Genomic DNA, 16588 nt, shown 5'->3' on the forward strand with positions numbered 1-16588 from the left:
GTCGGGTCTCGATGTCGCCGCTATTTTTGCCGCGCAGGTTCGTCGCCGACGCGGCGGATGTGAACCATGTCATGCATGAACGCTTGCCTTTTTCGATACGAAAAAATGCTCTGTTGTCACGAACGCTTACGCCGACCCACAAGCTGAATTTGAAGTATTGCCAGCATTTTTATTTCGCCTGTACGTTGTCATCGCATCACCGTTACTCGCGGCGACGCAGGTCTTCGTGCTTGCCTTGTAGCGGTGCCGCGGCTTTCCCACCCAAAATAAAAAAGCTGCTCTACGCTCGAACCGCAAATTGGGGAAGTGGTAAAGAAATTAGCTTAGTACCGTCAGAAACACTGGTATGACGATAGGCATGCTCAGTGGAACTATGAAGAGAAAAAACAAGAGTGCATACTTTGAACTCGAAAAGTTTTTATTTCACCACATTAAATATATCGTTGAAATGCAGTGCTGGTTTCAAAGAATGATATTTCCTCAGTCCCTTGCAAAATGGCAAGTTCACACTGAAAAGCAACAGTTTACATATACATTAAAAGAAGTTCACGAATGGAAATAATAGTTTCTCTCGAGACCTAGGGTAAAGCAAACGGGCATGTCGCCTCAAACGTATAAGGCACATGAAAGCTGTAACTTTGGAAGCTACTATAGCTTATTTATGTAGAAGCAGCTTCACACACTTGCAACAGCTTATGACCAGTGGCTGACCAGTCAGTCACAAGAGGCTTAAAATCGGTTTGAAGTCATTCCCTTCGTAAGCAGTTGCAGGAGAGTGAAACGGCCATAACTTGTGACACCTTTCGCTGTAAACACTAATTGTAAACAATGAATAAACCTCTTCTGTTCTTACTTAATTTGCACCATGTCGGAATTTTACATCACACTTGTGTGATTATAATGCAATTAAATGCAAAGGTGCAAGCGAGCTGGACAAGAATGATGAAAATAATCCCTGGAGAAGGGGAACAAGCGGGATTAATTTCGTCACACTTGTGTGCATGTGACAAAATGTGAAATTGAGCCCGAAACTGACACGGCTGCAAAATACCCAGTTCTAAGAACTCGTGTCGGATTCAAAATTGCACCCAAAAATCCTGGACACGGAGCAGACGTTTGATTGTATCTGTTCGGATGAGTAGCTGTGTTTTTCCTTTCATTAATCCAGACAGTTCAAATGGATGTAACCTCTGCTTTTGTACATAACATTTGGATATGAGCATAAACGACAGGGGAGTTCCCCAGCATTAACATCAGAAGAATGAAAACAGGTTAGAGAGCAGCTGGACTTAATTCTACTTGTTGGCTGATGAGTTCGTGGACGACATGAAGCGTGGAGTCTTCTGCTGCGCATGTGAACCCTCTGTGTACGCCCCTCTTTCAATCTCTTTTTTTTTTTGTCTCCGCTTTTGAAGAGACTTGGGGCTAAGGACGTTGGCAACTGGTCACCGGTTCACAATCGACAAGTGCTTCCGGCGAGTCTGTGCCCAACTACATTGCTGTGCTGCGTCGTGTCGCTCAGCACTGCGAGTAGACATAATTTTCGTACAACTTTTGTGACCGGTTAGTTTGTAGGGTGTGTGAGGAAGCCATTTAGCGACACCTTCTCGCCACACCAGATCTCGCTTTCGCTAGGGCTCAACAACTTGCGATTGCTGCGGAGTGTGCCACAAACGGAAACCCCCACATTTCCGGGCTCCAAAGACGGCAGAGGTTCGCCACTTGGACCAACACCACCTGCACAAGGCATGAAACGGTTTATCGATGCCAAGCCACAGCCCTGGCGCAGGGAAGACATCTCCGAGTACAGCTAGAAAATGTTGCGCACGGTGCAAGTAGCTATAATTTTGAACACGCCATTTCTATGGTGGAAACGGACACATCATACATGCATGCCGTCAGTAGTTGGCCAAATCCAAGCACCACGCTCCGGAAGTGGAATCCAGTCATCATCTGGGATCATTGAACCAAGGCAGAAATCGCTAAGTTCAAGTAAATGAAATCTTCATCTGCATAGATGGTGAGGCTTGGTCAACAATTGCTCTAAAGAGATAGTGTCGGCTTGGAACGGCAGCATAGACAATGTAAGTTGGTAGTTCTGGGAAATGTCAATTTTTCCACGCGGTTCAAGGGAAAGGAGCGTGAGCCACCGTTGCTGACCGTGAAAAGACGTGGAGCAAGCCTGCTTGAAAGAAACCGGTTTGAAGTATTCGATAAGCTACGTGATGCTTGAGCAACAGATCTTTCCGGAAACATGTGGTGCCCCCAGCGTCTACTTTATGCACTGCGACGTCCAGATGTATGGCACGAGAAATTGTCCCAGAAGCGAAGACGGAGTTGATGTTTGTTTAACAGTTTGTGATTTCAGAACACGGAGGGGGCAGAGGGAGAGAGTTAAAGTTGTGTTCTTGTTGTTGTTCCTCCCGGTGGTGTGGGAGGCAGGTTCCGCTTCGATGGTCTGGAGCGTGGTGGCACGAACGTCGCTGAGTGACGGGTCGACTCACTGCTTGTAGGGTACTATGTGCATTTATTTACACTCTAGTTACAAGTCCCAACTTGGGAAACCATCCTGCCTCGTCTAAAGTCTCGACCCCCGTCCCCAATTTCTCTCCATCAAATCCAAAGTCCGAATCCCTCAAAATCCTCTCCGCGCTCTTTTTGTAGGCCCGTAGGGGCCTCCTTTCCCCCCAGGAACCGACCAATCTCTTCAAATTTCGTCACTCACACGTGGTACACTGTTCTCCACTGGTCGGCGAGCTGTCATCCTGGCCCCCTAACCGTCAAACCTAAATTCCTCGTAGACTTGTTTTCTGCAATTTTCCCAGCCAGACTGGCGCCAACCGCTAAGTTATTGCATCGGGCAAAAAGCGACAAATTTATACAAAGCGGCAAAACCCTCCATATATAGGCACATTCGGCTAAAAGCCGCAAGCAGCTGCAAGAACGGGCTGTCCCAGGGATCTGTCCGAACAGACTCCCGAAACCCGAGACGTTTCTTAACGACCGGCGGGGGAACCGCTCCCGCCATCTCGGCCGCTCTGCCCACGCAAACGCTCCCTCCAAAACGCCGACACCCACAAAGAAAGCTAAAAAAAACAATGCCGACGCAACTCTGGAGAGTTCTAACACAAGAAAACACCCTAATAAATAAGCATGATTTCTATATACTTAACTGAGAGCAAAACAGAGGGTGTGTTGACCTTTTTTTTTTTACCACTAACTTAATTTTTAGCATTTTCTGAGCTCCTAATGATAAGAAAGACTGAATCGTGCTACTACTACGATATACAAAGCGTTCGAGCCGGCGCTAGCGTACATCCGAAGAGCCCCACAATTCCCCCCGTTGCAAGGTCTCTTGGGATTTTCCGGAAAGGTCTATTGCGCATCCAGAAAGGGAGAGAGGGGGGGGGGGGTTGAAAAAGATGACAAATTAAAACAATCTTTGTCGAAGCTTGAGAAAGGACGGTCTTGCTCTTGTCTACCGCCTAACACAACTCAAAGCACTATTATTTAAGGTGTCCTTCAATTAGCCGAGCCACTCCCGCAGACTCAAGGACTGCCAAAAGAATTTCCAAGGGTCTTCGAGTAAGGACTTGGCGGACCCACATACATTCACACTAAATCTAAACTTCAAACCCCAGTACCACAAGCCTCGACTTGTTCCTTTGGCCCATGAGTTAAAAGTGTAGTACACCATCATGCAACTCGTGCAACATAGAATTTTGCCCTTGGTGGGGAAATGTGCATGGGCTACTCCAGTTTTACCATGGGGAAGTCAAACGGCGTGATATGGCTATGTGTATGTTATAAACGCATCATTAATCCAGTCTTGAAATAGAAGTCGTACCCACTGCCAACAGCACAGCAAATGTTGACTCAACTAGTAGCATAGTCCTTTATTACGCTTTTGGTCACAAAACTTCTCTGCAACGCTATAGAAGGGCTTCGTATGCGACCACGTGTGGCACTGGGGTTGACAAGGAGCCTGAAAGATGCAAATCTAGCCAGCACCACTGGGAACTGGGCATCCAGGACGTGCTATTGTAGTTCCGAACCCACTCTGAATGAGCCACCTTTAGATCACGGTGATGCATCAATGCACTGATAGCATTTCTCACAAGTCTAAGTGTCTTTGGCTCAGTACGTTGAGTCAACTGATCAAACTTTAAAACCTTCATTGCAGGTGCTATTTGTAAACAGTGTGATAGCTGCGTCCCACTAGAGCGACAAACAGCAACAAACGACAGCGACACACGACAACGAACGACAGACGACACCGACAGACAGCCTGTTTGTCGGAGTCCGCCGTCCCACCTGGCGGACACGACGCAGAACACGGGGGCAAGGAAACTTGTTTCCTAGTGGGACTGGAGTTGTCAACAAAACACTTCAAAATACACAGGCAAACAAAGTCTGGCGACGCGGTTTTCGTGTTTTGCTCTTTGGGCATAAAACGCGCCGACAAACACGGTGAAAGGTTCGACGATTACTTTATTTCTTGATTAAATCTTCAGCTTCTCTTCATTTGCTGTTGGCGACTTTCCGTAAACAGTGCTGACAATCGACACCAAACTTTTTCAAAACTAGAAATACCTGAATCGTTCCTTTTGTGGGCCGTTCGAGGCATTCTAGGTGAGCGCCACGGAGTTTCACGCTGATTTCGAGGATGTTTAACTTCATATTCGAATGATCGCGGGAAAGCGCTCCTTTGTGGACAATACGGCATCCAAATTATCACAGAACAAGATGACAAGTCTCTCGTCTGCCGGAATGGCTTGCCGCGGAACGTCGTGTCCTACTTCGTGGTAAGCGGTCTTACTTTGGTCAGTCCTCGCACATGGGTGTATCCATCCTGATAAAAGGGCGTAGACTTCGGCGTCTTGAGGCACCACCTCGCACACCAAGTTTTCACGAGCAAAACCAGCCAGAGCAAATTCGCTTTTGCAACACGACCGCCCGGCGCCAGCCAGCAAGCCGCGCCCGTGACTACTACATGCAACCGAGGGACCGGAACTACGGGGCCGGGAACGAGGACTGGCAGTGGCCACCAAGGGCTTCTCGTTCCGGGAGGAAGGGTAGAAGGGTGGGAAGGGAGACAACAGAAGGCATAAACGGCCGAGGAGGATAGGTTTGCCTCCGAGAGATGTTCCTCAGTGGGACTGCTTGCTGCGCTTCAAGTCCAACGACAGGCAAGAACTCGTCCGTCGTCAATCGTTTGTCGGCGACACAGAACTTTGTGGTGTCGTCGGACAAAAACCGGTGTTTCTCGCTCTAGTGGGACGAGGCTATGAATGTTATATTCGGCGGCAACACTTATAAGAACACCGTGCAGAGTCCAAGTAACGTCGCTCCCATGGTCCCCCTTGCTCGGATCAAGTATTGTCAGCGCCAGGAAGCCACGAACATAGATCAGACTGTCTCAACAAACGTCGCAGCAACCTGTTCACTGCACCGTCCTTTTAACCAAAATTCATCAATGAAACGCATTTAACCGCAGTATGCGTTCAATTAACGACAAGGAAGTTTCTGGACCCCCGAGGATGGACGACTCCACTCATCACGGATGAATTATAAAGCTTTCTCCTGGTGAAAACTGAAGTTAGTAGTTGGAATGCCTCGAATCCTACTTCGAGGCTAAGAACATTACAAGCTCCGCAAAGTAGCAAGCCGTATTCCTGGCGTTCTGCATGAATAAACCTATGACACCGTACAAGCCCTGCTCGCACCGAAAAAGCTTTCAGAGGTTGAGTTTTAGACCATCAAGCGCCTGATTGAACACCACGACCCCAAGCCAGCGAAAGTGCCGAGTTGGTTCAAATTCCATCAATGGAACAAATCAAACTACGACGGGCTCCGTTCTGAGTATGTGGCCGCACTTCCTCCGCGATTATCAACTTTTCAAGGATTAGCATCATCATAGGTCGCGGCGAGCTTTCGACACAAAAGACGGTTTGCCACGGTGCTGACGGCGAGTGTAGCAGTAGAGGGAGACAGGTTTTGTTCACTTCCGCATATCACACATCAGTTCCGTTAGCCACCACAGCGGCTGCAGATTGGCAAATATTTTCTTTTCTTTGTGACTACGCACTGGAATAGCGGTTTTTCGGGGCAAAGTGACACGTTTTTGGTCACTTGAGCTTGGATAAACAATATAAAAAATACGAACTGCCAATTCTTTCAACACTAAAATCGTTGCACCACCCCTTTGACGTGCATCACGCAGTAGTGATACATGACTGCGTGCCAGTATGATGTTCATCCACATTGAAGCGAGGAGGGACGGCGATTGAACCACGAATTCCTGGATTCTGCAGTCCAAGCTTCCTGCTTCATGTGCTCCGAGCTGTGGTGCACTAACGCCAATTGAGCTCACAGATGAGTGGCAGTCTGCAAACACAAGCACTTTGTTTGCCTGCAGGGCTACAGCATCAACATTGGTCGAGCGGTCAGCTCGTAGGACTGGACCGAGGCGCACAACCCTTCGAAGGCGCTGCTGAGGGGATCGGCGGCCGAGCGTGTTAGTACACCACAGCTTGGAGCACATTAAGCAGGAAGCTTCGACTGCAGAATCCAGGAATTCGAGGTTCAATCGCCATCTCTGCTCGCTTCAATCTGGATGAACATTGTAGTGGCGTGCAATCGTGTATCACTACTGCGTGATGCACGTCAAAGGGGTGGTGCAACGATTTTAGTGCGGAAACAATTGGCAGTTTGTATTTTTTATTTTGTTTATCCATGCACAAGTGATCAAAAACATGTCACTTCGCCCCGAAAAACTGCTATTCCGGAGCGTAATCGCAAAGAAAACAAAATATTTGCCGATCTGCAGCTGCTGTGGTGGTTATCGGAACTGATGTGCGACATACTCTTTGGGATATGCGAAAGTGAAAAAAAACTGGTCCCCCTCCGCTGCTACACTCGCCGTCACCCCTGTGGCGAACAGTCTTTTATGTGGATAGCTCGCCGCGACCTTAGATGATGCTAATCCTTGAAAAGTTGATAATCGCAGAGGAAGTGGGTGGGGTCTGTAAAGAGAAAACCCAGGGAGATACCACGTGATCGCCCAGAGTGCGTCACTCGAAAGGCGATGTGGTGAGTTGAGAGGCACTTTAACCTTAGATTTGTTTTATTTTTTTATAAAACAACTAGCATTCGCAAGAAAATACAGTTTTCTGTTCTTCATATTCCATGGGTGACACAGATTATTTTCTGCAGTTGATTGGCCAAAAGTCTGAAAATCGTTGGACCCCCCCTTTAAAAACCCTAGGCCGGCAGTCATACTGCAGCTGACTAAATATCTCATCTATGGTGTAAACCAGTGTCGCTAAACTCAAAAGGCAGACCGACCTTACGCTTTGTAAACACGGACAAGAAATTTGGTGTCTGGCACTGCTGGCGTTCCTTGTCTTGCCCAGGGACGGTGTCCGTGGTGGTCAGCGACCTTAGTGTAGCTGCATCAGAGTTGGCAACCGTTCTTCGTAAAGCAGTCCTTGTTAAGGACATGAACAGCTTCACTCTGGTTAGTCTAAAACGTTGAAACGTGCCATCTGTGAGAAGAGTGTGGGTTTCCACGGTAAGTTTTTCCTAGTGTGCCACTGCGAAAAGCCCTCTTTGTGTCGCGACTTGGCTCACGTTGCCTTTCCGGTTGAACCCTTTTGGTGTATGTTACTTGCACCCTAAGATTTCTTAGCTGACGCTGGAGTCTGCTAGCCTCCCATGCATTATGCACTTATTTTAAAGTCGCATTCACTTAAGATCTGACTGCATCTTCCAACACATTTCAAATCGGAGACGTGTGGAAGAGGGTTATCCACTTATGCATACTAAGGTTAAATGAGTTTTATTAATGAGTTTCGCTTGAAAGGACGGTGAAGCGAACTGGAATCTGCGACGTTTGTTGAGAAAGTCTGATCTATTTCCAAAGGTCATCCATCCACCAGGAGCGTGACAATAATCCAGGACGGGTCCCCTTCACCGACGCTGCTCATTGCAGAGGTCTCCATGCGTCTCGCCTTTACTGTCAACCGATGGGTACGACTTGGCGAGCATTCCTTTGACTTTTCGTTGAACTCTTTGCTTGAAACGCGCTCTTCCAAGTGTCCCTTGTGGAAAAATTTGCATCCTTCCTCCTTCCCGCCTCCCCACGCAAGCGTAACACCCAACCTCTCCGCCTACTCAATATCAATAGCCGCCCCCAAGACCGCTACGCACGGTTTGATAGGCTGTTTGAAGCCGCACGGCGCAAGGATTGCGCAACATTCATTGCAGGCGACTTCAACGCTCCTCATCCCACTTGGGGCTACCCTCGCGACACACCTAAGGGGCGCAAGTTACACATTTTGATCCAACAACACAATCTCACTCTACTTACTGATCCATCGACACCTACACGTCTTGGCACCAGCGTCGCACGGGACACGCGTCCTGACCTCACCCTGTACCGTGGCACAAAACCCTGCACCTGGCACAACGTCGAGGAACAGCTCGGCAGTGACCATTCCTTTCTTGTCACCCATATCAACACCAAAGATTTCGCGGGTGAGGCACGCCAAATCCGCATCACGGACTGGCCTGCCTTCTGCGCATCTTCATCTTCTACCTCGCCCGACACACTCACTGACTGGGTGCAGACACTACAAACCCGGCTAGACCGACACACGCGTACCCTTACCACCACTCCCGATGCGCCGAACATAGACTCGCACCTTCTTCACCTATGGGAAGCGCGCCGCGGTCTAACCAAGCGGTGGCGACGTCAATGACACAACCGGAAGCTCAAACTACGCATTGCACAACTCACTGTAGATGCTGCTTCCTATGCTGCCAACCTCATTGGTCAAAACTGGAATACGCTCTGCGACAAGCTCTATGGTACGCTCGGTACTCCACGAACATGGTCCCTACTCCGTCATCTAATACAACCAGGCCAAGCGAAATCGGACAGGGCCAAGGGCATTTACAAACTTCTCCACGCCACTAACCTAACAGACTCCGAATGCCTCACACAGCTATGACAGTGTTACCTTCCCCCTCCTGATACTCCACGCTACGCGGACTACACGGTTCCCCCCAACAATCTTCCTTATCTTAACGCGCCCATCACGGACATTGAGATTCGCGCTGCGCTCACCGACATTCGCCGCAACACATTCCCTGGTCCTGACAAGATTCGCTACTCTGTCCTGTACAACCTCTCTGATTCCGACACCACTCAACTTACTACCTACTTGAATGAGGTGTGGGAGTCAGGTACCCTTCCCTAGGAATGGAAGGAAGCCACAGTCGTTCTGATTCCTAAGCCTGGCAAACCCCTCTCTTTGGAGAACCTGCGCCCGATTTCCCTTACCTCGTGTCTGGGCAAACTGCTCGAGAAGGTCCTACAGCTTCGCCTACACAAATTTTTTGCCGACACCTCCGCTCTTCCCCACACCCTCTATGGCTACCGTAGTGGTATTTCCACTCAAGATGTACTGCTCCGCCTTAAACACGAAGTTCTAGACGCTCCAAGCACTGCTCAATATCGCGCTGTCCTTGCCTTCGACAACATGTCCCATGACCTGGTCCTTGAACAGTTGGCAGCCACTGGCTGCGGGGCGAAGGTGTACAATTTCATCCGCAATTTCCTCCGCGACAGATCTGCCAGCCTCGTTCTTGGTCACCTTCGCTCCCCCTCCGCTCCGGTGGCAAACCGTGGTACTCCGAAAGGCTCTGTACTCTCTCCCCTCCTGTTTAACCCTGCTATGCGAGGTCTCCCTCCCCTTCTGGATGAGATCTCGGATGTCCGTCATGCAGTTTATGCGGATGACATTACTGTCCGGGTAACGACAGGCTCCCTCGGACACATCGAAACTCAGTTACAGGAAGCTGCTACTACCATCGAGCAATATGCCCGGCGTGGGGGCCTCACATGTTCCCCCACTAAGTCGGAGTTACTAGTCGTGACAAAACACGCTCGCGGACAAACCGATCTTCCCCTCACCATCACACTAGATGAAAAACCCGTCCCGCGTAAATCGGCCATACGTGTGCTTGGCTTCACGTTGCAGTCCAACGCTAAGGCAACACAAACCCTTCACAAACTCACAACCCAGTGCAACCAAATCATGCACATGCTACGCCGCGTCTCTAACCGCCGAAATGGCCTTAAAGAAGCCATTTTGGCGTAAGGCCTTACAAGGCCTTACGCCTTCTGAGGCGTAAGGTATAAAAGGCGTAAGGCCTGGACAAGGCCTTAGGCCTTGTCCAGGCCTTGATTCATACATGCCTACTCTACCACCTACCGTACCACAACCTCACCCAGACCGAACACGAACGTATGTCTACCCTACTACGGAAGGCGCAGAAACTGGCGCTCGGTCTCCCCGTTCGCACATCCACCGTTTGCCTAGAGCGGCTTGGGGTGACCAACACCCTGGAGGGACTTATAAAAGCGCATAAGGCTGTCCCATTGACGCGCTTGCGCTCGACGGCTCAATGGCAGAGTCTCCTTGCCACCCCTGGTTTCCCACCCTGTCCTGCTTCCCTTAGCGCTGCGGGTCTCTCCCCCGCTGCTCGCGCCAAACTCATTGTGGCTCCTATTCCCCGCCATATGTATCCTACCCGTCACTCGGCCCGGCGTGACCATCGCTCGCGCTACCTCTGACGCGCGTATACTGAAGGCTGCGATACCGTTCGTGCCCTCTTTACGGACGCCAGTCCGCAGGATGCACGCGGAGGGATCACAGTCGTCGTGAACAGCGATCCCAGGCTGGTCCATGCTGCCACGGAACGTGGTCTCACCGACGTGTCCCTCCTGGAGGAGCGTGCGGTTGCCATGGCAATCCTTTCCACCTCCACTCTCTCCTCTTCCACGGCAACTCATATTCTGACTGACTCCCAAACGGCCTGTCGCCACTTCCCCTTTACAACACCCTACATCCCTTCACTGCGTCCCCACTCGACTCTTTCCTATCCTCCACCTCCCACACTTTCCGGTTAGTCTGGGTGCCTGGGCACGCAGACATCCCCGGTAATGAGTGCGCACATGCGCTCGCCCGAGAACTCTCAAACCGGGCACCTGGGGAAGACTCTGCAACCATCCGACCAGCCCCTTTTTCATACTCGACTCACCTAGCTGAGTTACGCCTCGCTCGACAACATTATCCTCCTCCTCAGCCTTCCCTTACTCGCAGACAGGGCGTCCTATGGCGTCAGCTCCAAACCAACACCTTCCCGACGCCCCTTTTCTACTCATACGTGTACCCCTCCCGCGGTCCGCCTGAGTGCCCACACTGCGGCGATCGTCCTACCCTTCTCCATATGGTCTGGCAATGTCAAGCCATTCCCTCTGTCTCACCTCTTCCCAACCCCTCCCCCACCTCCTGGGAGGAGCGGCTGACCGATGACACGGCCACCGGCCAGCAATGGCTGGTGGACCGTGCCGAATCGGTGGCCGCCACGAATGGGGCCCCGGACTAGGGGCTCCAACTGGGTGTACTAGAACCCATACCTGCAATTAAGCTTATTCATTCATTCATTCATCATCGCCAGCTGGTGCATCATGCCGAGCGCCGCGCGGCACCCAGTTTCACCGTTCATGTGTCCCTTGCTGTAGCCCAGGCAGGCATGTCGACCTTGCAACACCCACCGGTGCCGGGTGTACCAATGCAGTCGAGCTGCAGCTGCCGGGGTCGCTTCCCGATGAGTACTCGCGACGCCGCCGCGAGAGGCGCACGTATCTGCGCCGAGTTAGATCTGCAGGGTGCCTATATTATGGTGGCTGTAAGTGGAGGTGTGCTGAACAGAACATCGATAGCATGCCACTTGTTCATGACGCCAATGGCACAGGTACCCTGCGCCCGGTGCCATCGTTCGGCACACTTTGGCACCACGCGTAGAAGTGCGTGCTGCATGAGCACGCGGAGTACGTGACGCTCTCGTGCCCCTTCGAGCAGAAATGCACTGGTAGCCTGGCTACTGCGTCACTTTTCGTCATGAAGCAGTGGCACGTGGAACTATCCAATAATACGGAAAGCTCGGCCCACCTACCCTATAGCCACCATACCTATAGGAGGCATTCACTGGACGCCATGTTTGAGGGCGATGTTTAGGGCGCATGCTCAGAAGGAGCTTACATTAATAGTCTGCTAAGACCGGCAATCTTGATGGTGCGGAATGCGCGTTGCAAAAGAACTGTGGCAGCTCGCCGTCAGCACGCGCTCAGCAACCACGCACACAGATATGGCCGCCAGTGAATTGTTGCCAGCTTACTCGGGAGGTACAGCAGGGCTATGTTGAAGAGCAAAGGGGACAAGCCCGCTCCTTGCGGAGTGCCTCTGCCCCCCGTGAGTATGGCGTCTGACTTGCCCCGCAATTGAAATTTCTATCGTGCGGTCTTCGATGAACGGTTGTACACTCCAAGAAAAATATTGCAGTGGCTTAGCTCTTCTATGCCAGGATATACGTAGCGTAAGCTTAGGTTCAGCTGGTTATTCTTAGCTTTCCTGGTTGTCTAGGATTAGCTTGATTATCATGCTTACTGCTGCTTCAATGACACACACACGGTATACGCATTATGTGACTTCTTCGGGATCCAATGAGTTAAAGGGGTCATGAAACGATTTTCCTACTTCTTCCTCCTTAGCTTTAATCCTCAACTCAAATGCGAATTGTAAAATCACGTGGTCGTGACATTCCTTCGGCACCGGTGCGATGACTCCTATACTCTGTTTCACCTTATGATGTACCGCAGGAAAGGCTACAAGCGCGAGCTCCTTGCTCTATGGCACGTCTCGGTGGCACAAGCTCTCGTGCGTTAAAAGCAGCTTCCAACGCTATGAGCTCGCGCTTCTAGCCTTCTCTGCGGTACAACATAATGTGACAGGGAGTATAGGTTCCACCGTGCTTTTTATGCGCACCATAGAACTTGTCATTCCCCAGTGACAATAAGTTCCGTCAGGGCACTCATTGGCCACGAACGCGAAGCCAAATATTCGTCGACGGATTGATTGTTGACGAGCGCATACATCCGAGTGACGCAGTGCTCGTCTCCAATGCGTGAGCTGGGCTCTGCTGACGTCAGTTTGGCGCCGGTGACGCGCTTTTGGAACCGGGGATGTCTCATAGTGAAAAGGCGGAGAGCTTTCGAAGGCAAGAAGGTACAAAATAGTCCGCTATATTTTCAAATGTTCGTACCGAGAAGCTGCCTTTTGACTTTCTAACCTCTTTCTTATGGCCAACTAAACGATATGCGATTAGTAAATTCCCAATTTAAAATCATTCATCCCAACCCAAAATTCGTTTCATGGCCCCTTTAAGCGGTGAGCCGTGTTGTTATGTATCAACCAACCAAGCTGCCGCCCAGAACCAGAGTCGTTTACCCTGAGAGAGTTTGGCCGTCTGAAGGAGATTTTGACAGTCTGGCAACCACCTAAGTGTAGTGTGACAACCGGGGGATGACTACTTCCGTCCACCATTTTGGGACTCTAACCCATAGGAACTCTAGCGATTTCGCAGGAATAAACAAGAGAAAGAAGTAACGTCATTTTGTGTTCTTGCGAAATCCGCTGGTTCTAGCTGGCAACAAGCTCCGCTCACTGGCCAAACTCTCTCAGTATAAACGGCTCTACCCAGAACAATTGGACAGCGCGATCCATGATCTCGAGCGGGTGCATGCGCGCGGCGTGTGCATCGGGAACTGACACAAGTGACTTCACTGCTCCTCGCGCATGCGCAGCACGGCTTTCCAGGAGCTACGCGAAACTGTTCAACCTCGGCCAGTGTAGCTTACGCTACAAAGGAGAGCGTGACTTGCTCTTTCGGGGTACTAAATACGCTGCCACTACCATTAGTCCCCTAGGGGAGAAACGGTAACGGGAGCAACTGTTGGGCCCCGTCCATTAGTACCTCGCACTAGCACCGTTGGGACTAACTGTTACACTGTTTTAATTCCATCTCGAGGACCAACTGTTAGGCCCTTACACTTGGTCCCCTGGGACCAATTGTTACACCGTTTCAAATGAACCCAGAGGACGAACTGCTAGGTCCTTGCACTTGGATCCCCGGGACTAACTGTTACACCGTTTCAAATGAATCCCTGGGACCAACTGTTAGGCCCTTGCACTTGGACCCCTGGGCCGGTTTGCTCATCTTGCGGCCGCGGACGCGGCTGCGGCCAAGAGGGATTTTTATGTCACGTGACCAGCTCCATGGGGACAAGGAAGTACCTAGCGTCCCTGCCTAATGGCGGAGAAATCCGTATCGCTTCAAGCACAAAGGCCTGATTTCGCTCGCAGAAACTGACTGCATGGTCTTTCAACCGGAGTCTAATGGACCGCCCCTTTATACTGTAGGAGCGGCAGGTAAAGTTACGGCCAGGGACGGTAAATATGAGCCAATATAATGAAAAAAAACCACGCGAGATAAAAGCGGTGGCAGTGTATTTATATACCTCGCCAGCGCCGGCGTCCCGCGCTTTCTGTTGTGGTCGAGAGGTTAGATCGCCGGTACTTGTCATTACGGCGTGAAAGTTCTGGGTTCAAATCGCGCCAGACACTCTTTTTCTTTTTTTTTGTTTGTGCACTGCACTCTTAATAATAATGTAGAGAAGCCCCTGTACTCTTGACTCACGAATTCGCTGTTCATGACCTCGGAAGAGCGCATACATGTCTCTGGCTTTTTTTACCAACTTCCGCCACGCCTCCTGCATGATCTGCCGTGCAATCCGCTGAAACTTGACAATATATTATCATGCCGTTCTCTTCGTTCGCCAGGTAACTGCGCTGCTGAATTTCTATAGAATTTGTTGTTTCCGTTTTCCAACTGTTCTAATTAATTCCATCTGCTGATCTAAAGTCATTTTAGGTGTGTGCGTTGAGAGATGGTTTGCGATGTCGATGCCTGATTCATTTTTGCATTCGGTTGTGATCGTCTGCTATTCTAACTCAAATTCAACACGTAATGTGTTAATATTAAGAAACGATTGCCACAGCAAAATCTAAAAAGTAAACATATACCTTTTATCACATTCCAGGCAAGTAAAGGTGTAATCTTTTTTTTTATTTCAGTTTTACGACTTTCTCGGACGTTTGACTTGCTGCCTTTCCTGTAGGGTTTCGCTCAATCAATGCATCTTCAGCTGCTAGTCTTTTTTTTTTTTTGCTCATTTTATAAAAGCTTTTTTTTTTTATAACTGTCTCAACTGCAGTCTTTATTAGTACTAAATAGGCACCTCCTGTTATTGAAAAGAGTCCTAGCAAGAGCGTTGTATATTTAAGAACACATAAAATTGTACTTGCTGGGGAAAGGATACTTGTTTCGGCTCCGTTTGTGTGAAAGTCATACCGGTGCTGTTATCTTAGTTTCCTTTCAATGAACATTATGAAACGATTGTATTAGCGCGTTAAATTGCCTTGATCTTTTTTTTTCTTGCCGATGTTTCGATTGAACAGGTGGGACTAAAAGTAAAAACCGTGTAAGACGCAGTAGTGCAAGTGGATGATTCGTAAAAATGAACACCGTCCAAAAAGTGAAACAGGCACAAAATACAAAAAAAGAAAAAAAAAAGAAGGTCCTAATGCGATTTGAACCCAGAAATTTCACGCCGCGACGACAAGTACCGGCGCTCTAATCTCTCGACTAGACACTCGACCACTGCAAAAGGCGCGGGACGCAGGCGCTGGCGGGGGTATATAAATACACTGCCACCGCTTTCCTCTCGCGTGGTTTTTTTCTTTATATTGGCTCATATTTACCGTCCCTGGCCGTAACTTTACCTGCCGCTCCCACAGTATAAAGAGGCGGTCAATTAGACTCCGGTTGAGAGTCCATGCAGTCACTTTCTGCGAGCGAAATCAGGCTTTTGTGCTTGAAGTGATACGGATTTCTCCGCCATTAGGCAGGGACGCTAGGTACTTCCTTGTCCCCAAGGAGCTGGTCACGTGACATAAAAATCCCTCTTGGCCGCAGCCGCGTCCGCGGCCGCAAGATGAGCAAACCGGCCCTGGGCCGGTTTGCTGATCTTGGCCGGTTTGCTCATCTTGCGGCCGCGGACGCGGCTGCGGCCAAGAGGGATTTTTATGTCACGTGACCAGCTCCTTGGGGACAAGGAAGTACCTAGCGTCCCTGCCTAATGGCGGAGAAATCCGTATCGCTTCAAGCACAAAAGCCTAATTTCGCTCGCAGAAACTGACTGCAGGGACTTTCAACTGGAGTCCAATTGACCGCCCCCTTATACTGTAGGAGCGGCAGATAAAGTTACGGCCAGGAAGGGTAAAAATGAGCCAAAATAAAGGAAAAACCACTCGAGATGAAAGCGGTGGCAGAATATTTAGATACCTCCGCCAGCGCCAGCGTCTCGCGCTTTCTACTGTGGTCGAGAGGTTAGAAAAAAAAAAGAAAAAAAAAAGTGGTCGAGAGGTTAGAGCGCCGGTACTCATCGTCACTGCGTGAAAGTCCCGGGTTTAAATCGCTCTAGGAACTTTTTTTTTGTCGTATTTTTCGCGTGTCTTACTTTTTAACTGTGATCCTTTTTAGGAATCATCCACTTGCACTATACTGCGCCTTACACGGTGTTTACTGTCAGTCCCTCCTGTTCAATCGAAACACCGGT

This window comes from Ixodes scapularis, unplaced genomic scaffold, assembly GCF_016920785.2.
Source record: "Ixodes scapularis isolate PalLabHiFi unplaced genomic scaffold, ASM1692078v2 PGA_scaffold0__279_contigs__length_252992795, whole genome shotgun sequence".
Classification (NCBI taxonomy): domain Eukaryota; kingdom Metazoa; phylum Arthropoda; class Arachnida; order Ixodida; family Ixodidae; genus Ixodes; species Ixodes scapularis.